Genomic DNA, 26,267 nt, shown 5'->3' with positions numbered 1-26,267 from the left:
TGATCTGAAGCAAGACAGGGGCTCCTGGAGTGAAAAGAGAAAAGCCAGAGAGTGTCAGAGCCCAGGGCGCTGCAGCAACACTTACTGGGGAGTTTACGTGACTATTTAACAACGGAGTGTTCAAAAAGGGAGTTGCCATGGCAACTGCCACACTGTGGTCCTTCACACAGCCATAAAGGGAAACACTTATGCTCTGTGTGTGTAGCCATAATGCAGATGGTTACGCTCCTCCTTGAAAGGCAGAATCTTATTTCCAAGCAAACTGGCAGTTGTCTCCTTCAGGAGCTCTTTTGCTCCTAGTCATCAGTTCCTTATATAACCGCATTACTCTCCAGAGTCCCTGAATCTCCCAGGATGCATTGCGCTCTTGTGACAATCACCCTCGTGAGGCACTGGAGAAGTGGAAACAGCAGCCAGGACAGCAGAGGCCAGCTGGTCAGCAGTGTTTTAAGCAATGTGGTGACTGTCAGAGCAGGTCTCAGTGGCACAGAGATTACGCCAGGAGCTGGTCTACACTAGGGCTTCCTCTGCTGCTGCCAGCAGGAGGGCCTGACCAGTGCTAGAAATGGTGGCAGAAAGCCTGATGAAGACGTAGTCTCCATTACAATTTAAAGGGGGGGGACCTTGAAAATGGAGGCTTAGGAGCTTGCCAAGGAGTTTTTTAAAAGGACATGCTGAGATTCAGAACATAATTGATTATTTCTGCAATGCTGCCTCTGCCCCCAAGGAACTTTCAAGCTAGAGGACATTGTGCTGTTCCCTGGGTGGATACCAACCCTCTAGGAGGGCTCCCTGGCTTTTTTAAACTAAGGGAGATGGAAAGCCAGCCTGAGATTAGCAGCTCTGTAGCCATTCTCACAAGGTCTGCATAGGGCATTAACTTTCTTCTATTCAATGTGTAGAACACGGGACTTTGTGTGTGACAGAGTCACAGCAAAACCACAATGCTGCCCGTAGGTCTGCCTACCTCGCCCAGGACTGTGCTGGCTTCTTGCATCCGATCCACATTAATTGCAGTGGAAGAAATTGAGAGAAGATGAGAAGTGCCCACTAGGCCAGTGAAATTACTAAACGGAACTGTTTGCCAGCTGGCACCCTCTTCTAGCGAAGCCAAGCCTGTGGACTCTCACCCTGAGCAGATTTTGGAAGGCAGCAGGCTTGATCCATTATTTATCAGCAGCGTTTGTGTGTGTTGTATTACACTCTGAAGTCTTGCCTAGTTGATGTAGGACTGGCTGCTCTGCCTTCAAAGCTGTTCACTAATGTGCTGGCATCTAAGGCAGCTCTCGGTACAGCTGTGCCCGGCTCCCCGTACCTTTGCTATAGACACATCCCTTGGCCAGTTCTAACATCCTCCTTGGTGGAGTCTCAGTTTTTGGGATGGGAGCCACAGGAGTTTACTCTCCAGAGATGCAGCCAAACCTCCTCTGCTACCTCCCAAGCCTTTGTATCATCTAGGACTTGCATCACCTGGTTTAGGGAGGTGATGTGATTTGAGGCACTCTCCCATCAGCTCCAGTACTCCAGCTCCCCAAGATGGGTCGTTGTGAGGGCGTCTCCCGTTGACACAGCACAGTGTAAACACCGCAGCAAGTCGACCTAAGCTACGTTAGCCAACATGTCTCACTTATGGCCATCTCTCCCTAGGGCTTCATACTGCATTTGCCCCCATGGTATCAGCAGCCCCATCCAGGGATGAGACAGCAGTTTATGCTCCAGGACTGGGAGTGTCGAAGGAGCCCAAGGGAGTTAGGTGCTCAACTCCAATTGAATGTCAATGGTGTTGGGGTGCCTAATTCCCTTAGGCACATTGGAAAATGCCAGCCCATGTCACATTCAGCCTCACCCTCTGTGCTGAGGCTGCGCATCAGTGAAAGGGCTCCCTTTGAAAATGTTTTACCTCGATGGCCATAAATGGATGAAATACCCTCCCTACCCTAAAACACCTATTAGAGCCATGCTCTCTCTTCTTCTTAAAAATCTGTCCCCTCTCCCAAATCCACCAGCAGTTCCACCCCTCACCCAGACCTTGATACTCATCATGCACCTCTGGGTTGCTCACCCACCGGGCAATACCACTGACATTGCTGTTTGTAGCACATATTTTCTTTTGCTCTCCCATCCAAGCACTGACCAAGCCCAGCCTTGCCTAGTGAGATCCAGTTAGGTTACAGTTATGGTGGAGTGGCTGCTTATTATTCCTCATAGTGCTAACAGTGTGCTAGGTAATTTTGCACTGCCCACAGACCCCTGTAGTTCCCTCTGTGCAAAATATTTACTTGTCCCTTTCCAGAGCCGAGAAGGAGAAGCAGAGTAGGTAGATACTCATATTCTCTGATAAACAGAAACTTTTTGTGTTTTAGCTGAGAAAACCCTTAACTGTGGAGGTCCAGCATATTTGAAGGGTAATAGTGTATGATCAGTGATGCAATGATATAACTGTTCATTTCCCCCTCCTAATTATCTTGCATGCCAATTTAATAGCTTAGTTGCTAACTAAGACTAGATTTTCGTAGTAATAAACAAAACAGTCTCTTGATGGGAGAGACTTTTGGCATTTCATCTGAATTCCATAATGAATAATTTATAGAAAAGCTTTATTGGAGCCCAGAGTTACACAATAAATGTTCCATGAGAACATGCTCAAATCTTTCAGTGTTAATATCTCTCCAGTGAATTCCACTGACAGCCTGAACCAGATTGGAGTTGCTACATTGCTTATTTACGTAAAATATCATAATCTCACTTTTATTTGCATTTCCATGGGGTTGTTAGAGTGATGGATTTGGAACATACATGCCCAGTTAGCAGAATGCAGCTACGGCTGTTGATTTGGGGTGGGAAATGAGTTCAGGATTTCAAAGCAATGGGCAGCCAGGAGGAGGAATGGCTATTGGCAATGAATTGCCCTTGAAACACAAAGCAGTGCTTGGGTAAATGTCAATGGAATGGGAGTTAGGCATTTGTGTTGGGGGGAGTGCACCTATGGGTGATTGGGTGTGAGCATATGGCACTGCATTTGATTGCGTGTGTGTGCTTTGTTCCTCTTTAGTTAGGGCCTGATCCTGTCGTCCTTACTCTGTGAGCAGCACCATAAAAACCTAAGGAAAGAGGGAGGGAAATGGTCTGTTAGTGACAAAAGGACACTTGATAAATCTAAATCAATATCGGCCATTTCAAAATTGTCTGCAAAGATTCAAATGCTGTCCTTCCACCACAAATCCCATCCACTGTGCATTCATCCCCCATCCACACCCCATTTAACCTGTCCTGTCAGGAACCACCAGGGAGAGTGGATAGGTCTTGCAGCATGCCTTGAAAACTGATGCATCCAAGCTCTGATAGACTGAGGCAGGGCAGTAAGTTGCAGTATCGATGACCCCTCACTGAACAGATGCCAGCACCAGCGCCTCCTCCCATTTAAACCTGGGAGCTGCTGGCTCATGTGCACGTGCCCCTTGCAGGTTGTAATGTTTGGCAGAGCATGCCACAAGACTGTATTTCCAGAGGAGAGAAATACGTCTGGCACATCAGTGTCATGGACATATTCACTTCAGGCCCTTACAAGAGCTACCAGCTCCCAGGCTCAAATGATAAGAGGGGCCGGTGGCTGGGTCTGTGCAGCATTTGAAGCATCAGCTGATGCCGACCCTTTTCCTCAGTGTCACTGAGGACTTCCCTCGCCACCAGGTGCTGCTGCACCATGGCACATCCCTCGCTGTCGCTGGTGGTTTTGGAGGCACCGAATGTTTTGTGGAAGTGCAAAAGGCCCGATTCTCCTCTGCTCCATGCAGAGCTCGATCTGGAGACCTGTGTAACCGACGCTGCGAAGTGCCAGCTCACCAAAGGGGTGAGTGCGATTTATCTCTTCCCAGTGACTGCAGCTCAGGCCGGGCAGCACTCACCCCAGGCACCCTCCCTTGGCTCCCTTCTGAGCCACTTCTCGAGAAGTTGGTTTGCCGGTTAGTGACGGGGAGTTCTATTTCCAAGACCACATCATCTCTTACACTGCTTTGAATGTAAAGGCAAAAGGCAGGATGCCAATACAGGGGGAAGGTAATTAATCTCAGGAGGCTGGAATTGGGATTTAAGCAACAAGATCGCATTAGACGGATGCATTTTACCTAATTAAGAAGAGAAGAAATCCCTCGAGAGCCTGCTGCTTTTTAAAAAAATCTGTCCTGCACTTGGACGTAACATCGCTGAAAGGGGCCAGACTATCCCCCTGGAAAATGAGATCCGACATTTATCCATAGACCAGGGACAGCAGTGAAAATACACCCAAGTGGACCCCTGCTTAATGCTCCTCACCATGTGCCCTGGGGTTCCCAACAATGAGAGTGGAGGTTGGTACATTTATTCCTTAGCCTCCCTGCTGAGAGGGGAGCTAGCGGCACCAGGGTGTTTGGGGTGATGTGGACACCTGATCTCAGGGAACTTGATTGAGACCAGCCACCTATCACGTGTGTGTCACTGTCCAGCATTCAGAGCAGCACTAGAGACAGCAGGGAGAGTAGAAGGACAATTTCACCAGCCATTCTAGGAAAAAATTTGCCCCACGTTGTCTTTCTCTGCTCCCTGTTGCGTCAAGCTGACCTTCCTTGTGGCTGGATGCATCTCCCAACAGCATTTGTCAAATGCTGCCTTCATGTCATTCAGAGAAGAGCTGCAGAACAGTGCAGTCCTTGGGTCTCAGGGAGCGGAGCTTAGGAAGAGGGGAGGTTTCAGTCTTTCCAGAATCCGCATGTCAGTTAATGTGCATTTCTGCTCTGAAACATGACTGCAAAATGGCTTTGCAGGGGTTTCATTGTCTCTCAGGGACTCCTAGTCAAATCCACTCAGCTTATAAATAAAATAATGGCTTTTTTCTCTAACTTTCATCCCTGCAAACTCAGCCTGGGATCGGAGAGCCAAGCTGGGCTCTTCCCTTGCTCACTGCCAGCAGTAAAGTTTCCACGGGTCAAATGAGGTCCTTGGTGACACCCGTGCAGCCCCATTGTTGCCAACAAGTTTGCCAGGTGCAAGTGATAGAAATGTAGCAAGCCGTTCTATTGATGACACACGAGTAGGGGTAGAATCCAGCTCACTCGCTCTCTTAGCTGTATTAGCCCTGCAGGGCTAATGGGTTTAGAGCTCATAGATATGGGAATGATGGGTGCTGTAGAAGAATCTAAGGTCGGTAAAGAGCAGTACAACTTGTTCTAGACAATAACGTGAGCTAGCTGGACTAAAGACTCGGTAGATCTATGAAGTGATGCTATTTTTACATAGTCACTTTTGCAAATAAAACCACACGTTAAAAACAAAACCTTCCTTTAAGTCGGGTGCCATTTTGAGGCTGCCCTCATTAGCTCTGATCCTTTATCAAGTTTCCCAATTGAAACTGATGGGAGAAGAGCTGAAGCGATGGAAAAAGGGAGTTCATCTGATCCAACAGCAAACTCAGCAGCATTACTCTTTCCCCATGGTATCTTGGGCCCAGCTGCACAGCCCTGTCATTCTTCTGCCTGGGCAAAGAACTTGTGACTAATGAGTGCTTGTGATTCCAGACAAACCATAAATTCAAGCCCTCCTGTAATTGCAATAACCCTTGTCAGCGCTGTTACCATCACAAAGAAAATGGAGTTGGAGTTATCTCGCCAATCCTTTTGGGATCTGGTGAAGATACCAGCACAAACAGCAATATGAACATTACAGCTGTCTCCTGTGTTTCACACTGAGAGTCTTAAATATTTAAGGAGCAACATCCCTTTTACAAAAAGAACAGGAGTACTTGTGGTACCTTAGAGACTAACAAATTTATTAGAGCATGAGCTTATGTGGGCTACAGCCCACTTCATTGGATGCATAGAATGGAACATATAGTAAGAAGATATATATATTCATACAGAGAAGGTGGAAGTTGCCATTCAAACGGTAAGAGGCTAATTAATTAAGATGAGCTATTATCAGCAGGAGAAAAAAACTTTTGTAGTGATAATCAAGATGGCCCATTTAGACAGTTGACAAGAAAGTGTGAGGATACTTAACATGGGGAAAGAGATGCAATATGTGTGATGACCCAGCCACCCCCTTTCACAGGTTTCAGAGTAACAGCCGTGTTAGTCTGTATTCGCAAAAAGAAAAGGAGTACTTGTGGCACCTTAGAGACTAACCAATTTATTTGAGCATAAGCTTTCGTGAGCTACAGCTTATGCTCAGATAAATTGGTTAGTCTCTAAGGTGCCACAAGTACTCCCTTTCACAGTTAGAGAGACTCAAAATCCATCCTAAATGTATGAGGCATATTTTCCTCTCTGTTTGGGGAGAAAGGAGATTTGTACAGGAAACTTCCCTTGGTATTAACAGTGGGATTTGCAAACATATCAGATATGATCTCATGCACTGACCGGATATTACAGTCCTTGGTGTCTCTCTTATGAATATGCTCAGTTTGAATTTTTCACTTTGAAATCACAAACTAATGACCTGGAATAGACATCCCTGCGCTAGACAATATCTTTCAGACCTGCCAATCTGGACATTTGATTACTAAGGATAAAACCTATTCCAGACCTGGCTTTTATCCCTAATACACACACAGTATATGGTGAGTGCAGCATCTTATACCAGTAATAATGCTTTGCGATTCTATAGTCCTTTTCAACAGAATATCTCTGTAGTGAGTGAAAACCAGACCCAAGAATAGAAATGAGGACTCCTGATTCCCACTCCAACCACTAGACCACACTTCCCAGCTCCACACAGAGCTGGAAACAGAACTCAAGAGAACCAGTTCTCAGTTACTTGCCCTAAACACTCCTCTTTCTGCCAGCAAGAGAATCCAGGAATCCTCAGTCTCTGTCCTCTGCTCCAGCCACTAGGCACAGTATCTAATAGTTCACCACCACGTTTCACTTTCTTCTCAAAACTATAGATTTTGATTTTCTATAAAAGGTAGGTCCTGTGCAGCACCCTGGGAGGCAGGGTGACCTACTGGACAGAGCACTGCATGGGGTCTTAGGAGACCTGAGGTTTATTCCTGGCTCTGACACAGGCCTGCTGGGTGACCTTGGGCAAGTCATTTTGTACCTCTGTTTCCCCATCTGTGAAATGGGGATAATGGTACTAACCTCCTTTGTAAAACACATTTAGATCTACTGATGAAGATCTAGGTATTGTTGTTATTACTATAATCAGGCTCACAGTTTAATTGCAGCTGAATTAATGAAGCCCATGTATTCCAAACATCTTCCCAAGGGTCCACCAAACAACAAAACACATCTTTGTGCCTTATTTTAATTGCAGAGGAGAGGAACAAACAACCACTAGACATAAAGTCCCCCCTGGCTGTGCAGGCCCCATTCACCCTTTCAGGCCAGGTATCTTTGCTCTGAAGAAAGTGAAAACAGCAGGAACTTCTGGGATTGTTTTTAAAAAATACCCCACTGGAGCCTCAGACATATTTAATGCAGTAATCATCATTTTAGTAGTTTAATAAACTCCATCATGAAATATTTATGGAGATCCATTTCTTTACATTTCACCAAAGATGCAACACAAATGAGTCTTGGGGTTTTTCTTCCCTTCCCTGATTCTATAGTGTTGAAACAAAACAGGGGAAAGCTCACTGCTGCATCAAGAGCTTGTGACCCAAAGCACAAAGCAAAGTGGAACATATACCCTACATTAGAATGCATTGCCTTTAAACTGCTATAGGTAAGCAGCTGGTGTAGCATAATAGACTGACTTAATTTTACTTTAACCCTACTAATACTTGCGCTTATTTATCATGCAGACTGATCAAGGTTAGATCCTTCCTATGTTAACCTGGCTAAAACCATTTTCCACCCTCCACCCAGGCACAGGATTAAAAGATCCATTCAAGTGCTTCCTTCTGATCTCACTGGCCACAGGAGGCCAGTCTGCTCCTTGCAGTCCATTACTTTATTATCTTATGCTTGCTCCTTTGGGGAAATTGTCCTTCATGCCCGAGCTTCAATTCCCCAACAGTGCCAAGAGCTGCATGCTTTGTTTTCTATTTAAAATCACAACATGAGAGAGGGAAGCAGGAAATAGTTTATTCTTTTAAGAAGTCTCTCAAGTTGGCTGACGTCATGGCACAAAATGTCGAAATGCCACAGCACACAACCTCTGTCCCTTTAAGATGGCATTTGAAGGACTGATTCTTTGGTTGAAAAGAGATCACCAATGGGGGCTGACTATGAAAATCTGGTAAGGAAGATCCTGTATGTACGCTAACAAGTATGACTGTTGTTGTTATCTCACATGTATGTATAGCACCTTTTGTCCTGAAGGATCCCAAGCTCTTTACAAACTCTGGGTCATGTATCAAGCCTGGTTAAGGCCCAGTTTCCCTTTTTCGGGGGCACAAGTCCCATCTGCCATTTTGGCACTTGCAAATGAACCGTGTGCACAGCTCTGAGTGCTTGCACCTCTAATGACCTGATTTGCATCCCTGATTTGTGGGCAGAAAATGAAGGTGCAAATTTTACAGGCGCAAATTGCACTCAGAAAAGAGAGAGGGAAGGTGTCCTTTCAAAAAATCTCGATATCTGGTTAATGGAGCCAGTGGAGTTCTCCCAAAAGTGAATTTGGCCAGGGTGGATGATTCCTGTTTGGTGTTGTAAGTGCCCTGACTTTATAACCAATTAGGCTTTAGTACTTTAGCTGCTTTAAGACAGCAGTAAGCTCTTGACATCTTTTACAGCCATGAAAGCCATGGCAAAAGAGCAGCATGTTAGTATTTCCAAAGAGCAGAAATCAGTGTGCCCACAGAATAAGTCGAAACTTGCCCCTTTTCAACAGACACAGGGTTTATGACACAAACCTCAACCAGAGTCAGTGTGCAAATGGACTGAAAACACAGATGCCTTAGAACTGTAAAGCCTGTTATTCACCTTCCTGCATCTCAGCCATCCGGGCAGACAAAGATGGGAAGTGACAATCTGTGTTTATGTCCTCAAAGCAAAGCCACCCCAGACTCTGCAAACACATGCTTACAGTGCACTCCTTCCAGTGACAGTTCATGACTCAGCACAAATGACCTGGCATGACAGTCTCAAGCCCAGACATGTCACTCAAATCAAAAACTCTCCAAGTATAAAAAATTGTTTTCATTCCCAGCGGTCCCAGAGGGTTGGTTTTAAAGAGATATAGTACGCTGAAGGCAGGCAGAAGACTCCAGGTAGATTTTCAGCCAGGATCGTGCGTTTTGATAGCACTTTTCATCCCAAAGGTTCTATTTAATTCTGTTTGAGTGATTCTGCATCATGCACTGAGCATTGTCAGTGTGCACAGAAGAAGCCTGGAAGAGCTTACCCACCTATCATGGAACAACCGATTGCCGAGACTCTATATGGGAACAAGGGAAGCTGTGGTGTGAATTACATCATACCCAGCTGAAACTGCAGAAGGTCCGAATCTGGCCAGGACATGCAGGCAACCATTCCTGCTCTTGCAAAAAGTGCTTTTAATGAATCAGTGATGTAATGTTCCCTTTGGTGGTTGGTAGGAGGACGTGGGGGGATATTTGCACACTAGTAGGTGAAAACCCAAGCTATTGCAAGGGTGTAATTCATAAAGCCACATGTGTAAAAAAGCCACAAATGCCTGAAAACTTAAAATTGGATGGTAACAGTCCGTGAATCCCCATGATGATTCCACCTGGTGATATTCTAAACAAAAAGCTCTCAGCGATGCTTGCAACTGTTTCCATCACTTCATGCTGACTCAACAGACGTTCTAGGTTTCTGAGTGATGTTTGGAGTTATTGTGTGTTCTGGATGTGTTGTTCATATGAGTGGTTGTGAAGGTTTGTGGGTGGGTTGTGTTGTGCTGGGAGAGTTGTGTGGATTTGTGCTGGTGGTGACTGAGGGGAGGTGGAGTCCTGCGGGGAGGGACTATGCGTAGGAGGTTGTACATGCTGGTTGTGCTGAGATGTAGGTGGTTGTGTTGATTTGTGTAGGGGTGTTGTGCTGGGAGACTTATGTTGATTTGTGCAGGTGGTGAATGAGGGTTGTATGCTGCAGTGAGGGGCTATATGTGTTTGGGGTTACTGTGTGTGCTGGTTGTGTATTTGTGCTGGCAAAGTTGTGTAGTTTTGTGTGAGTGGCAAATGGGGGGGTGCAGTGGTGAGGGACTGTGTGTGTTTGGGGTTGGGTAGGCTGGTTGTGTTGTGTTGTGTTTGGGGTTGGGTAGGCTGGTTGTGTTGTTGTCTGGGTTGTGCTGAGTGATTTGTGTTGATTTGTGCTCATGGCAGTTGGGCGCATGGGTGTGGCCATTTGCCCAAGTAAACAACCAGTCTCCCTTAGACCACCAATGAAATTGTTAAGTGCAAATTAGCTGTAGAGGCAGGGTGGTAATTGGTTGAGTCAGCTCTGATATCACTGGGGCCTCTTGGCATGGCATAGGTACCTGCCCTACTGTCGCTGCACACCATTCAAAATGGCTGAGAACTTAAAAACGGGATAGTAACACAGCACAAAATCCATAATGATTCAGCTCGGTGAGATTCTGAACCAAAAGAGCCCTTAGCCAGGCTTGTAGCTGCTCCCGTCGCATGGCAGGCTTCAGTGTGAACGCAGACAGAGTGACATGCCTGGGATGTGATCATATCGATGGAATATCAGGGAGGGAGGAGTACATGACAAAGCCTTGGCTCCCTGACTCTGAGTGGATGCAAGGCTGGTCATTGAAGAGCTACTGCTGCATTGGAGACCCGGAATGGACTGAGTCCATAAGTCCGCTACAGTCTGGGACCTTGGAGAAGTTGCCCTAGCATGGACCTTTCCAGCGGAAGAGCTCCTCTGTTAATTTAGCAGCTCTTAAAGAGAACTGGGAGGAAAGTAAGAATATTTTCCTGATTCTCTTTTCCCACTTTACCAATATAAACCCTACCCCCAGGCAACGTTCCCTCTAATTTTTGACAGGCCGTGTGCGCAAAAAAATTTCTTCTGTGCAAATTTTTGTGCACGCGGGGTTTCGCCGTGTGCGCGGGGTTTAGGAGCTGTGTGCACGCACACACGGGCACAGCTCAGAGGGAACAGCGCCCCCAGGGCAAACTGGTGCAACCGTCACTACTTCCACATCTCCTCACACTCTCGGATAAAGAGATGGGCGCAGCTCTTTAAGAGAAACGCCTGGCCATGTTCTTTTTCTCTAGCATGTGTTCATTGGTAATTAGCCTTTTATCGTGGGGGAAGCATGAAAGCAGTGACCCAGAATGATATTTCTACAGTGGCTGAAACTCCCACCCTGTAAGACACTGGAGAAAGATACACCTGCCAAGGAAAATATTTGTGGGGTTTTTTCCTTGCAATGGTGAGATGCTACTTGGCCTAGCTAACTTCATCTCAGATCAGTGACCGGCAGAGAGTTTTATTTCTTATGCTTCTCCGTTTTGGCTGACTCGAGTCCATAGGGATATGACTCATCTTCTTAAGAACTGGCATTTCTTAGGAAGCAGGAATTGAACTGCTGGTGTTGCCTAAACTTTATTTTTATTGAATTTTCACAGGATAAGAACTAGAAAAACAACAACCGTGAATTTAGAGTGACAAGGAGGGAGAGAGGCCACATGGTAATCACTTCACAAGGCAATCCAAATATTGATAGATCCCGTGCGCCAAACAATTGCTACTAAGCCCATTGCTCACTAACACAAGTCCCATTAAGTCACAGCAGTAAATCAAGACTGGGCTGTAGTTCTGGAGCCATTTAAGCCTTGATCTTGCAACAATTTACACATGTGCTTAACTTTAATTTGATCGCAATGGGACTACTCAGAAGCTTAAAGTTAAGCATGAGTGTAAGTCTTTGTAGGATCAGGGTTTAAAACATTCTGACTGTCCTTGAAGAGACACTGTCAGGATAAAATTAATATTACTTAAAATAAAAATTAATATTTTAACAATTGTTGTCCTTCCCTGTGCTACTAATATTACTAGAAGCTGGTGAACCTGAGGAAAATTTTAAAATCTTTGTCACAGTTGCTGAGCTCACTGCACTTCTGTTTCTCTGTGGTCTCTCTGAGTGCACACCCTCTGGTGTCAGGGGCTGCCTTCACTCCTCTCAGGTGAGCTCACACGATTATCCTACCGGGCCTTTGGCTGCAGTACCTATGCATCAACCGCTCGTACCCTGCAATTCCAATGAGGTTTAGGATCCTTGTTCCTCCTCAGGAGCCTGTGACCAATGGTATTCAGAGACCCCATACAGCCCTCTGAAACCAAAGTATGGTTTATTTTGTAGGAACAAAGCACTGGAAGAAAATGGATTTTCCTAGAGTCCTTCCATGCCAACATGGCGACCTAGCTGACTAAGGCTAAACCACCCCTAAAGTCTGTGCTGGGTGTTAACTGTCTCTCCTCCTGCTTGATGGACTTTGTCTCTCTTTAAAACCTCTTGGACCATTTGATCTTCCTTCCCCACACAGGGACTGATTCATTCAGGAAATGGGTCTGGCAAGCCCAGCAGAGCATCTAAGCCAATGGCTCTTGCATTGTGCTTCAAGTGTTTGTGAGAAGTGAATACCAGGATCCACCTCACCACACCCCTACCTGAAAATGCTGATACTGAATTAACTCAAAAAGAAAACGAGGACTTGTGGCACCTTAGAGACTAACCAATTTATTTGAGCATAAGCTTTCGTGAGCTACAGCTCACTTCATCGGATGCATCCGATGAAGTGAGCTGTAGCTTTCGTGAGCTGTAGCTCACAAAAGCTTATGCTCAGATAAATTGGTTAGTCTCTAAGGTGCCACAAGTACTCCTTTTCTTTTTGTGAATACAGACTAACACGGCTGCTACTATGAAACCTGAATTAACTCGGTATACGTACATAGTAAACATCACTTAACCAGGTCAACATATGATATTCATAAATTATTACAGGCAGCTCCAAATCCAACACAATCTCACTGACGTTTTCCACATTTTTACACTCTGCTAACTTCTTTGCATTTCACTCCACTTGAAATAGAGAAGCCAGACTGGTCAGTTTCATTTTCTGATTCTCCTGCACCAGCAAAGGATGTTGTATTTGGGTTGCAGACACTGCAGAGGAAGGTCTAGATTTCAATAACTAATTTCAATGAAATTAAATCAAAGTGGAAACACTTTATCCTCATGGTAGATTTTGTTAAAGATTTTTTTTTCCCAAATGAAACAAAATGGTGTGGCCAAACTATCTGACCAGGGAAAATCTTGTGGTTCCTCCTTAGTTGGCCCTAATGACAATTAATTGAAAGACCCCTCAACTCAGATCAGCACAGAATCTAGTCATGCAACCTTCTAGTTTCTGTCCATCTTGATAAGTTTCCACATGGCTACCGCTCACTGCCAGTGACTGCCAATAACATTGCTACGATATACTTGCTATCAATACAAATACAAATTAAGGGTCGAACCCTGCAGCTCTTGCTCAGACTAGCCAGTCTACATAAGGTGTTTTAGATGGAATCCAGGTACTATTAAAGTGGTATTGCCAACTCTCACAATTCTAGAATCTCGCAACATTTCAGTGGTGGGCTTTTTTTTTGTTTTTTGGGGGTTTTTTTTTGGGGGGGGGGTTTAAAGTCCCAGTTCCTGGATTCATGTTATTATAAATCCATATGTTTGTGTCCCCCACGGTTATGAAGAAAAGGTGGAGAACATGAACACCAGCAGATAAATAAAAAGAACACCACATGCATTATTTTAGAGTCTCATGATTTTTAAGCCAAACTCGTGATTTTTGGACACTTGGGGTCGGTAATACTACTGGAGTCTATGATACTACGCCTCTTAGTAAGGGCCGTAGAGCTAGACCTTTCAGTGTCTGCCCCAGTTCCCTCATCGGTGTTATACAGTGGTTTTTGCTGAAGAGGTTCATGGTGTTACTCAGTCTATTCTCACAAAGGCAGGATAAGTCCTATCTTTATTCACAGCCAAATAGCATCATTGATGGGTCAGAATTCGGTGGACCCCTGGGAAAAGGTCTCTTTAAGGGACTGTTTGGATTTTTATTTTTTAATATATGAAGTTGGAGCTAAATATTCACCTCAGACTCCAGCAAGGCCCCCTCCATTTTGTCTCCCATCCTTCAGGCTGGCCCTGTTCACCTGCTCTGAACCACGGTTCCACTCAGAGAGCTAATGCGCAGTGAACCCTGTCAGATGGCCGGACAAACTCCGATTAATTTGAAAGCATGTTGACCTTTTAAGCACTGTTCTTACCTGAATAAGCAAAACACAAACACCTGAGTCCCTAGGCACAGCAGGAGCAATGGGACACCCAAGTGCATTTTAAGGAAACTCATACTAAAGGGGAAAGATGTGGTTTGTGGCGGGTTGGGACCATTATGTCAGTCAGCTTCCAGGCAGTGGAGACTGAAGGTTAGAAGTTAGAGATGAATCAAAGCTGGATCCTTTTTCCTAACTCCCTCTCTGCACTTTGAGGATTAGGAGAGAATGTTACCTGCATCGCAACCACCATTTACTGCTTTTCCAAAGCTAAAAGGAGTGGAGAACCCACCCCCATCCCCCATTCTGCAGAGCCCAGCAGCTTTGGGAAGCAGCAATTCTCAGCTTAAATAACTGAGGCAGTGGCCTGGAAAACACAGGCCTTTATTACACACTGCCCCAAGGTGGCTGCCTCAGCCCTTTGGACTGCACTGGACTTTAGAGCACTATTGACTCAGGCAAAAGTCCCATTAGCTTCTGAGGGAGCTTTGCCTGAGCAAGGAGTGCGGAATGGAGCCCAAATCACTCAGGGAACTAACACACTGAAAACAACCTCTTGATTATAGCTTAGCAATAAAATACACCTGGATCTGTGGGTGCGGGGAGATCGTCTGGGATTTCCCATTTGACCTAACACTCTGCTCCTGTCATAAATATAAAGGGAAGGGTAAACCCCTTTAAAATCCCTCCTGGCCAGAGGAAATCTCCTCTCACCTGTAAAGGGTTAAGAAGATAAAGGTAACCTCGCTGGCACCTGACCAAAATGACCAATGAGGAGACAAGATACTTTCAAAAGCTGGGAGGAGGGAGAGAAACAAAGGGTCTGTATATATTCTGTCTTTGCCGGGGTTAGACCAGGAATGGAGTCTTAGAACTTTTAGTGCAGGTCCCCACATCTGTACCCTAGAGTTCAGAGTGGGGGAGGAACCTTGACAGCTCCTCACAAAGGATCCTTTTTGTGATTGATAAGGTAGAGTAAGACTCCCTCCAGGGCCTGTCAGCACCACTTCCTGCATCTGTCAACTCCCAAGAAGCCTCTTGAGAGATGCTCCCTTCCCAGTCCCACCTCCCCAGGAGAGGAGGTTGCTGGCTCAGCAGTTTCTCAGGCTCATTGTCTGACTTCATCTTTACAGTAATCTTCTGTGAATGCCACTTTTTGCCTGATTAGGAGCTGGACTTCAGGAACATGCATCATTTATGTCAGATGGTTCTCTTTCAAGCTTCCTTGAGTTTTCTCTCTTTAATGCAGCATGTCCTGCCCTCAGCTCTGCCTCTCCTCTTCATCAGCTTCTCACTTCAATCCATTTCCTGTGGCCAAGTGCACAGCAGTGGGGTGGGAAATTCCAAGAAGGTGACAATAAAAGATACTATGCAAACAGACCATTTAAAAAGTAGAACATCCCCTAAACACGCACTCCCACAACTCAACTTTCCACTGCAGCATGTCAGAATGTGCCTTCACTTTTCAATGGGATGCCTAGAAATTACCCCCACTGCTTACAAACTGGGCTAGAGTGGGCTAGACCCTCAGCTGATGTAAATCATCAATGATTTCAATGGGGTTAAGCCAATTTACCCCAGCTGAGGATCTGATCCAGGATATTTTGTGGCCTGATGGCACCAGAAATTATTTGCTATTACCTGCAGGTGATAACAGGAAGAATGTAATTCATTTCCAGCCCAAAAGCAATGAGCACAGAGCTTTGAGATGGGTTTTAAATAATCTCCCTGCCTAGACCACCAAGCCGCATTTAAAGAGCTCTCCACATATTTAGCAACAACATATTATTGATGGAAATTTAATAAAACTTCAGCATCAAATATTTATCCCATTACACTGGCTTAAGTAATTTAAGCTGCTGAAATCAACATAATGTTTATATTTTTAATGAGCCTTCTGTAAAGCGGGCTCCTCTGTCATTGTCAGGTATGTGTGGCGGAGAGCTACATTTACACAAAGCAATTTTAATCTCCCCAAAGAAACAATACTAAATAATGCAGAACATTTACTAAAATGTTTCCTGGTACTGAAGGAAAATCTGGATGCAGTTAAGCCTGATATTCATTAGAGTGTAGGATGGATGCATCTTGCATTCTCTTGCTATTTCCTCTGAAATATGCTCCACGGAAAGCTTTGACACAGGCTGACCTGAGCAGTTTAAGCCTAGAACCATGTTTATTGCACCTAATGTTTGAATTTATATCCCAGACTGAGATTTACAGAAGTTAGAGACAGCATCTAGTCTATAGAAAATTCTCCTTTGCTTTATCCAGGCTAGTGTTCAAAGCTTCAGGCAATGAGGTGTCCAGCACTTCCCTTGGAAGAGATGTCCGGAGGCATATGGGGTGTAGCCTCCTATAATACATGCTTGCAAACTGCAGAGACAGGGTCTCAGTGCAACACACTATTCAATTTGTTGTCAGCGATCTGACACTAAGCCTGCTACGAAATACCTGGAGATGGGAGGGAGGTGGGACAAATGAGCACACCAGGTTGTCCAACTTTGCTTCAGACCTCCTACATCCAGTCTCAACAAAAAGCTTTAGAACTGAGTGAGGGAAGACAGTACCACCTTACTATCCTCCAGTTCATAACACAAAGGTCTGCTTTTATGTGTCGTGTGTCCCTGACTTTCAAGGATGTCTAAGAACTCGAGATGGGCTTTAGCCACCAAATATAGACCTGGAATCAAACCTGAATGGGATTTCCCCAAAGCCTAGGGAGCAAGGGAGTAGCTCACATCCAGCAATCTAGCTGGGGACCCACTCCACTAAAACCCCTCCCCACATAACAGGCAATCTTCTGAGCAGCAGAACCTTGAGCCTTCAACCAGAGTTCCTCCTGAACGAGGTGTTTGGTGCTCAGCGCTTGGGTCAGAGGGCAGGGCCCAAATCACAGAGAATTATTAGCCTATATTAGTAGAAACAGAGAATAACTATAGGGGTCTGGTCCCGTGAGCTAGTGGCAGAATTGCTAGTGCATGCTCCTCCAAAGGGACATGCACTGTCTCTGGAGAGGAAGTGCTTTATGTCACTCTCTAATAAGGACAGACATCCAAGGGTGAGAGAGTGTGATGGGCAGAGAGGAATCAGCAGGGAACGAGGAAGCCACAAGACAGGAAGGAGAAGGGAAGACCTTCCCTGGAAGAAAACCTCTCTGAAAAAGCGAAGGACAAATGGAGGCGTGACTGAGCGCAGCTTATTAGCTAGCACCAACACCAGCTAGTTCCAGTGGCTGTGAGGAGGATAATGCCTGAAATCTCTCAAAGAAAAAGCCATCCGGCAGTGTATTTTCTCAGGCCTTAGGCCAATATTGTCAAAGTCCTGATGAGCTGGCAAAGCACCGATAGGCTTTTTGAAAGAGGCAGATATTGGGAGCAAGTGTTAACGTGGAACAAAGGGAGATTCCAAACTGTTAGGTGTATCATACAGGATGACAGAGCTGTAAGAATGTTCTGCATGAATCTGGTCAGTACAGAAAGCCTGGTAATTAAGAGGAAATCTAAGAAGGGAGGGGGTAAGGAGCCTTCTCTCCATGTGGAACCACAGCTGCTTGGCAATCAGATTACTCTGAGGACCAGTGGGTTGCAGGAAGTCCAGCAATGACAGATCAAACACAGACCAAATCTAGGAGCCAGCAGAGTCAGAGGGGAAATGGCCCAGTACAGACATGAAAGAGAAAGAGACAGCAGGCCTCTCCCAAGGGAGGGGAGTAGCAGAGAGGGACAGGAAAGTCCAAAACTGGGAGGGCCTTAGACACGAATGATGCTTGTTTCTATCTCCCACTTCAGCCCTTTTGCACTGCTCTGGAGGCATAAAGCAGGTGAAATGACCCTTCTGAGAAATCTCTCTTGCATAGTCCATTGGTTTGACGATGACATTTCCATGCTATCTCTTTTTGTGGATCCTGGAATGACTTTGAAGTCCAAAGCATGATGTGCATGCTCATGAGCAGATCGGGCAGACAAAGTCATGGGTGAGCATCTTGGTAGCTACAGCAGTGGTCTGATGCTTTCCCCTTGCAGCTAACAGTCGATTATTTCTGTCTTCTTGAAAGGCTTGGAAACCTCTGGGTGCTGTGTGTTGCCAGGCTGATCTACTTGACACAGCCTTGGAGATCATCTGGTTTTATTGCACCTAGGAGTGTGCTGCTCTTGATGCTGTCCTTGTAGCGCTTTCTGAGGCAGCCTGGATTCTGGTGTTCTTGTGCCAATTCTCCAAAGAGAATTTTTCTGGGGAGTCAATGTTCAGGCATCCTAATGACATGTCCAACCCAATGTAGTTGGGCTTTTATCAGCATGACCTTGATGCTTGTGGCATTTGACTTTTGGAAAACCTCCAGGTTGGTAATTTTGTCTTGCCAGCGGATCCCCATAATGGTGTGCAGAGACTGCATATGGAAGGCCTCTAGCTGTTAGATATCCCATTTGTATGGTGTCCAGGTCTCTCAGATGTAGAGGAGAGATGTGAGCACAAAAGCATTGTAAAGGAATATCATTTTATATACAAGGGTTCCCTCACTAGTGTCAAGCTCCTGCACAGTCCCCAGAATAGGGAGTGGTTCAGAGCAAGGGGGGAATGATTCTTAGCCTCACATGTAAGGCCCTGCCCTGTAATTGCTCTAAAGTGAGACAGATGCCAGGCAAAGCCAGAATTTAGAGGGTGCAGAGGTGGCCTAAAGCCACCCCTGCCCTTCTTCTATCTGGATTTCATTTTTGCAACCTCAAGTATCAGTTGTTGTTTTTTTATTTTAATCAATTCCCAACCTGCTTTCTGGACTCCTGGCTAAGAGATTTCATGGAGGATGGAACCCAGCTTGATGTGCCAAGCATGCGTGTGTGAGGGAGTGGATGTGTGTGAGTTGCCTGAAAGGATCTGCGGGTGGGTGGAAAGAAGTCACTCTATGTGGGAATAAGTCACCTGCTGTGTTGTGTGAAATCTTGCTCATGTGCCCAGAGGTGTTTCACCAGGTGCATTTTACACCCTTTTCTAAATTATTGGAGAGTAAATAAAAACAAATGAATAACAGGAAAAGAATTTCCGCCGTAAACTTTGGACTTTTAAGCATTCCCCAAGTTTAGTCCTGCAGAAGACGGAAAATAAAGCTATCAAAATCTGGATTGCTCAGCTGAAATTCGGGAGTGGTGGGGACCCCAGGCTCAGACTGCTTACCTGCACCCAGTCAGCAAATGGAAACAGTGACAATAGACTGACGGAAACAAGAGTGAAACTGTTTGATGCCAAGTGCCACGCTGGCTGGGAATAGCAGATTGGCAGGGCTATTAAATAAAAAAACAGCTCCGGCTCTGTGACTCCCCACGGGCTCCGCAGCAAGGGAATCTGGCTACCCGCAAGAGAGCTAAATGGCTTGACACAGTAGGTAAGTTCCTTTCATGATAATCAGCTCACGCCAGAGAACAGCTGCTCCTCACCCATTAATACATTTTTAATATTGCATGTTCATTCCCCAGTTGTCTCAAGGGTGCTGAGAGGGAGTCTGCAAATGGAGAAATGGAAAATCAACATTTCTCCCAGCCCTGCTGTGGCTTCAGGCTGCACTCTGACAACCCTGGGAGTCAAGAGATGTGCTACTTGCTCCCTCTATTTTGTCAAGCCCCACCCTGCCCCACACCTGGAACGTTCCTCCCCTCCCCCACATAGGGATAGCCAGGGTCTAGAACCACTATGACCACATGGCAGTGAGCTGCCCTTGCTGACTGCTTCCTTGTCTATGTAGTTAATTTCCTATCTAATACTGACCCCAAGTGTTTGGGAGCTGGGAGGTTTAAACAAAATCAGAGAGCTTCCAACCCAGCGCTCATTATATGATGACCTGTTTAGCCTTTACAACACCAAGGGGAGAGGCACTAAGAAAGACAGACAGACAAATAGCTGACAAGTAATTTGCATCGAAGGACTCAAAATAAGTAGCTGCTGCTGCTGCAAATTAATTCTGGTTCACCCCCACCCGGTGAAGCTTGCTGAGGTTTGCACTGGATGCAGAGTCAAGAGATTTGGCTTCATTTCCTACCTCTTCCACTTGTTTTCTGTGTAAACTAGACCAGGTCATTTAATCTGTCTATGCCTCGGCTCCCCTTTCTCTATACACAAAAGGAGAATGTGGGGCTTGTGAGAGATATTCACTAATGATTGGGAGGGACTCAGATACTCCAGTGAGGGGACCATATAAGTAACTAGGTGGGTAGAAGCATTCAGAGCTTGATGCAATTTCACCCATAAACCCGTAGAACTAAGGTTTGGGAAGGAAATGGAAAGTGGTTAAAAAGTGGGTGTTGGTGTAACGCACATACCCTCTGGGTGTGGTGTTCTGTCCCATCTAGTGGCACCGAGACCACTTAGCTAAGGCTGTAGAGCAGACTTGTTAATCTCTTCCATATGGCTTTTAGCTCATACAATAGAGGCTCATGCATTTAGCTCCAGAGGTCCGAGGTTCGATCCCGCCCAACGATGACCGGGGTCTGTCGGTATTACATTGGTGTGGTTAACTTAACCATAGTTAAATTAACTCAGAACAAAAGTTCTGTGAGTCCCTGATTTCTGTTGCTTCCTCAGGGCAATGCTCATTCCTTCAGCCCCACTCTAAAGGATCAGACGGGCTCCTGAAGCAATGGTTGTGATTCTAAGGGTATGTCTATACTGCAATTAGACACCTGTGACTGGCCTGTGCCAGCTGACTCAGGCTCCAGGGTTTGGGCTAAGGGGCTGTTTCATTGCAATGTAAATGTTCAAGCTTGGGCTAGGGCCCCCGCTCTAGGACCCTGTGAGGGGCAGGGTCCCAGAGCTTGGGTTGCAGCCTGAGCCCGAGCTCTACCTTGCAATTAAACAGCCCCTTCGCCCGAGTCTTGCAAGCCCAAGTCAGCTGGCATGGGCCAGCCGCGGGTGTCTAATTGCAGTGGAGACATACTCTTAGATGCTCAGTGGGATATTTCTGCTAGGAGAGATTTACTTATTTTTGACGGAATTCTTTGAAAATAAGCATTATACAAAGCAATTAAGCATTGCAAGGGGTATAGAACCGAGGCGGACTCATTTCAAAGCCATTCACTCATGAGTTAAGGTTTGTAAAGTGCTTTGACAATGAGTAGCACATTGGAGCTAAGGACTGTGACTATCACTGAGTAAATGTGCTGAATACTGGGACCTATTAAATGGATTCTATTGCCAACAACAGGGAACACAGGCCAGGGTCCAGTATCTTTTGTAATACCAGAAACATTCAGAGGCCTGCAAGAGATAACTGTATATTCTGGTAAATAACATTCCCATCTGACCATGAAATTTCTGATTCCCTGTCTCCTTCCCTTAAGCTTTTTGGCTAAGGTCAGGCATATCATAAATCCTGTCTTAGCTGTACCTTACTGCGGAACTTGCTTAATTCCATCCCTTCTGACCACACCTCTCACCCTGCTAAGACTCTAATGTAGAATGCAGTATATGAGAAAGATCTAAAGAGCAGGACACAAAAAAAATCTCTTCCTTTAATGTAAATAACTTTGTCTATAACCTCTGCTTCGGGACTCTTTATTTCTGATGTGAATAATTTTCAGTGATATTAATAAAGGCACACTAGATTTGTACGGTGTGACTTCAGGACATTTGAGAGTTAGGTTATGGAGTGACACTCTCTGTTGTTCATGCTAGGCTGGGCACCTTAGAATGTTTCAGGAGCCCAGATAAGATCTATTTTATTTGAACTGAGATGAAATGATAGAAGGACACACCACACCTGGGAGTAGAAGGTCTAATGTATTAACTGAGCTTGCGTGACAACTGCCATCTTGGTTGAGACTATGGATTGAACCAGAGAACTCCAGAGCTAAAAGTCTTGACAGCTTGAGCTAAAGATTAACTCATGCACCTGGGACTATTCCCAATTGACATCTTTTCTCAATCAGACACAGAAAGGGATATGGAACCCACTCTGGGCGGAAGTATCCTGCTGATTAGTAGACCGTTCCCTAGTCTTCATGCTCTCTCTCTCAATACCCCCACGTTTTCTTAACAAAGAGGAATTTGGACACCTTAGCTCAAGATCGTTACTTTCTGATTCAGAAAAGCATCACCAAGTGTCTCTGTTCGATAATTACTTGGCTTGGGGGGTGGGGGGAACCATCCAACAGTTAATAGCCATTACACTTACAGGCAAAATTCATTCCTTTGACTGCTGTCCCTATCCTGTCCCTAATGTTCAGCCAAATGAGCCCAGAAGGTTATAAAAAAAAAATGGAGACACTGATGAGTGTGGCAGGCAAAGAGAAATGTGCTGCAACAGACTAATTTACACATTCCATTTCACAGCTTGTACCTTGCTGCATGTTTAATAAGATTATAGTCTGGTTTCCCCACCCCAGACCCCCCTTGCTTAAAGGCAAGCGAGCTCTCAATACAGCATTTTTCATCTCTTTTTTTTTCTCCTGCCTGTCAGCCCAAAGGTTAAAAAAGACTCTTTTTAATCTAATTGAAAATACATCCTCTTTTATGCAATCTGATCCCCTTGTAGGGCTCCTTGGTGGTTACTGGTCACATTGCAATTTCTCAGGTGACTTGTCCCCTGAAGAAGTCTGGACTGGTCTCAAAGGGGATCTCCATTCCAGCTCCCTTTTCATGGTGCATTTTCCATGTCACACTACTCTGCATAGTAGCAGAAGCTTCAGAAAAGCTCCCAGATCTTCAGCTGCAAGAATTCAGAACTTCCATGAATTCTTTGCATTGGTCTTCACTGCACACGATGTGGGGGAGATACCCACATCAGAGCTATTCTTTTTGTGCAATAAATCCAAAGTACTGTCCCAAACTGATGTGTCAGTAGAAGAGGTTTGAGAACAAATTGATAAACTAAAAAGTAATAAGTCCCCAGGACCAGAAAGTATTCTTCAGAAAGAGTTCTGAAGAAACTCAAATATTAAACTGCAGAACTAACTGTAGTATATAACCTATCACTTAAACCCGCCTCTGTACCAGACGACTGGAAAGTAGCTAATGTAAAGTCAATTTTTTAAAAGGGCTCCAGAGTTGATCCAAGCAATTACAGGCCGGTATCAGGCAAACTGGTAGAAACTACAGTAAAGAACAGAATTATCATATCGTATTGCCATGGAATGTTGATCTGAGTCAGAATGGCAAGTCATACATTCTTATATAACATCCACTGAGTATAACATGTTTAGGAAGGAGAAGGGAAGAACCTCATTTAGATAGGATATCAAGCCAGTTGGTTTCTAGTGTACTTTATCTTGTCAGAAGTTACAGGGTGGAGTATTTGAAAGGAACAGTATTAGGAGCTGGAAGTAGGACATCTAGGTTATCTTCCCACACCTGCCTCAGACTCACTGTATGACCATAAGCAAGCACCTTGGCCACTGAGCACCTCATTTTCCCCGTAATGACAATACCCACCTCCCAACTTTAATGAATTATGTGAGGCATAATTGTTCAGAACCAGAGGTGAAAGTAAGCCGGTATGGTCCGGTACGGCATACCAGCAAGAGTCGGTACACAGCCGACCGTATCAGCAGGGGGCAGCTTCCCCAGGCGGCAATTTAAAAGGGCCGGAGCCCCAGGCCCTTTAAATCGCGATTTAAAGGACCTGGGATTTAAAGGCCCGACCCCTTCCGGTTGAGGCCCCAACCCCCTGCTCAGGACCCCAGCCCTGCATATGGGTAAGTCCCTTAAGTTACTTTCACTCCTGTTCAGAACATGCTTTAAGATCTTCAGAGGAGAGAAGCTCAGGTAGTGCAACGTGTTAGATTAGATTATTCTGAAAAGGAAGAGTTGCTAATTTCAAGTGTTGGCCAAGACTGGCCAAGCTAAAGCAAAGTTGAATGTTGGTCCTGATGTGTCTACAAAGCAGGGTTGACATTTTCACTATATAATAAAAACAATTGTCTGTATTGCTTGACTGCAAGTGACAATTCTGTAAGGGAATAGAGAACATTAGGATGCTTTTGGAGGAGGATATGAATTACACTTCAGCTACAGAACAAAGCACAGAAGGACCCTTGAGTAGTGCATGAAATTGCAGAACAACATAGCAGGCATGTCTCTCAACCTCAGTTTAACTGTGAGAACTTTATGCTGCTGAGAAAAATGTCTTATCTGAATTTTCTCATAGGTAAAACATTAAGCTGTTGCCATTTGTTTCTAAGACATAAGTTGTTGTTCACTCTTTTAAAGCCGAGAGGTGTGGACAAGAGTTGTTCCCTGAGCAATAGGGACTTGGAGAAAGAAGGTGGGTAACAACATCAAACCACTGATGAGTGTTTGTATGGTTTTGAAATCTGCATATGTTTGAAAAGTTCCCTGTGAAGAATTCAGCATTCAGACCTTTAATCTGGTCACTTGTCACTTCAGAGTCACAGTTATGGTATTGTACTGCACTGTTATTCAACTGATGACATAGCAATAAAAGTTTCCATATTATTCTTGATCCATTAAACCAACAAAAAGCAGATGTGCAATTTAGTGTGACACTCACAGATATGCATGCACCAAGGCCCGAATCCAGAACCCACTGAAGTCAATAGCTTCCATTGACTTAAATGGACTTTGGATAGGGCTCCAACTCTTTCCCAGCACATGTGCTCTGGGTATTGTAACACGATCAGTTACAGACCACAGATACCAATCATATCTTGAAATGATAAAATCCTAAATAATCCTTATTAAAAAAATAACTACATATTTAAATGCAGGTGTCTCATTCCTTGCTTCATATAAATGCATCTATTATCAGTGGTGTCACTGGAGTCCTTGACGTTAAACAGAGATTTGAGTTACTAACATACTTTGTTCCCTGTGGGTTGCACAGATGAACTGAGAGGCAAATCTGAATAAGTCCCTAACTGCACATATTATAAATCAAACTACAGTTACAGAAAGGAGATGCAGTGGGAAGGAAAAGGATCTGCAATGTTTATAACTGATAGAGCGATAAGGCAAAAATTGTGTTTTTCCAAACGTCAGCCCATTGGGGAGCAACTTGAAGCAAGATTCTTCATTTTTATAAAAAGGTGATTTTAACATAGTCCTGTCTGTGGGCAAAATTCTCTACTCCCACTGCACAGCCAGCCTCCAGTGAATGTTCTACCCATAATTAGCATCAATTGCTATTCCACATTCAAAATGTGCACTAGAGACCCAGCATGCAGAGGAGAATTTTGCCCCTTTACTATTATATCCACTTTAAAACTCTTTTTATGCCCTGAATTATCTCCCAAAATATAACTTTTTTGTTTGTTTGCAAACTTTTGGTGAGGGGAATGGGTCTCCTTTGTTCTCCCTCCTTTCAGAAAGGGGATTATGTGTGATTCCCATAATATTTTTTGACAAAAACAACCATTACAGAAAAGATCATAAATGTACGGAAAGTTAAAGGAGAGAACAGTGAAGGAATGAATTCAAGATGCATGTGTTCCTTCCTCCATCTCCTCCAAACTCTCCATGCCAAGACCCAAATGTGGAACAAACATGACACAGACCCAAAATGGGGAACACACCAAAATTATTAATTCAGGCAATTTCAAACCCAGCAGGATTCCATCGTGTTGTGTAATCAGTCTTTTGATAGCAACAGTTTCCAGACTCTTTATTTCTCATGTAAAATAATTGTCCATAATAAAAGTCTGTCACAATGGCAGAGAGGGGTATAAGTAACTTTAACACTAAAATGAGTGATGTTCCCTTGTGATGAGCGACATTTGAGAGCCAGGGCTCTGCAGGTGTGCCATTTTTCTGAGAAAGCAAAGGTCAGAGCAAGACGAAGCTGAAAGGATCTCATAGTAAATGAAGTGACTTTCCCTCACATACACCCCTATTGCCCTCATCCCAGAGATCTGAAACATTAGCTATAATATTACAATATCAGGCATTCAAACATCATGAGTGCGGCCCTGGAAATCATGAGATTAGTTTAAAATCATGACTTTTTCTAGAACAATAAATGGGGGGTTCTTTTTGCTTTCTGGACTTTGAGCTTTTTTAAGGGTCACATTTTCAAGCTTTTCTTCACAACCACTGGGGGAGGGG

At 44.8% G+C, this 26,267-nt stretch overlaps 1 long non-coding RNA gene across 2 annotated transcripts in view; it reads right to left on the bottom strand.

The window, feature by feature from the left end:
• Nucleotides 1–26,267, bottom strand: part of LOC142000827 (uncharacterized) — a 35,565-nt gene that overhangs the window by 8,363 nt on the left and 935 nt on the right. The window lies entirely within an intron of this gene.

The sequence above is a fragment of the Natator depressus genome, chromosome 18 (genome assembly GCF_965152275.1).
Source record: "Natator depressus isolate rNatDep1 chromosome 18, rNatDep2.hap1, whole genome shotgun sequence".
Classification (NCBI taxonomy): Eukaryota; Metazoa; Chordata; order Testudines; family Cheloniidae; genus Natator; species Natator depressus.
The sequence above is the reverse complement of the archived record's forward strand: the minus strand, read 5'-3'. Positions and strand labels throughout refer to the sequence as shown.